Below are 734 nucleotides of genomic sequence, written 5' to 3'. Positions count from 1 at the left end.
GTTACATGCAATATATTGGGGAAAATGTAATTTGTTAACTAGTTAAGGTTTAAGCAAAATGAGATGCAGAAAATATGTAAAACTGTATATCAAAGCATTTTTAAAAATTATTAATGTATTTAGTTATATAGTTTATAGTTTTATATAGTGATTGGTGGGTGTCATTGGATATTGAGGGACAAAGACCAACACGGTGGTCATTTTCCAGTCCCTCGTTATGGAGGGAAGCTTCCATCATGGACGAAAAAGGATCTTTTATACTAAGTAGTGTGACCACAACTTTAAGCCAAAACTGTCAATTATTATATCTTATTACATATAATAGTTATGTATCTTTCCTGATGAAAACACACTGAACCTTAAATAAATACTTGCAGGTTGCTTCAGAGCCTTCAGAGAATTTGGTACAGACTAGCATTGCTTGTGAACTGATTGTTCATCCTCCAAATTTAGTCATGGCACCAAACTCCAGCTCCACCAAGGCCCAGTAAAAAGAGAAAAGCACAAAACTCGTGATGTTCCTCACACTGAAGACCAGTTAACGAAAGCGCTAGCTAATGTGCATAGCAAGTGGAAGAATACGAAGGAATAATGCACCCTAGGATCCCGTAACGGGATCTGTTAAAGGCTTCGTGAGGATTTTAAATGAACGCCATCCACACCACTAGGCGAAGTTCATCCATTTTTTTCAAGCTCTGGCAGAGATCTCACAAGAATTTCATTGTACCCCCCTC

Source organism: Penaeus monodon, chromosome 21, assembly GCF_015228065.2.
Source record: "Penaeus monodon isolate SGIC_2016 chromosome 21, NSTDA_Pmon_1, whole genome shotgun sequence".
Classification (NCBI taxonomy): Eukaryota; Metazoa; Arthropoda; class Malacostraca; order Decapoda; family Penaeidae; genus Penaeus; species Penaeus monodon.
Note: the sequence above shows the minus strand (reverse complement) of the source record.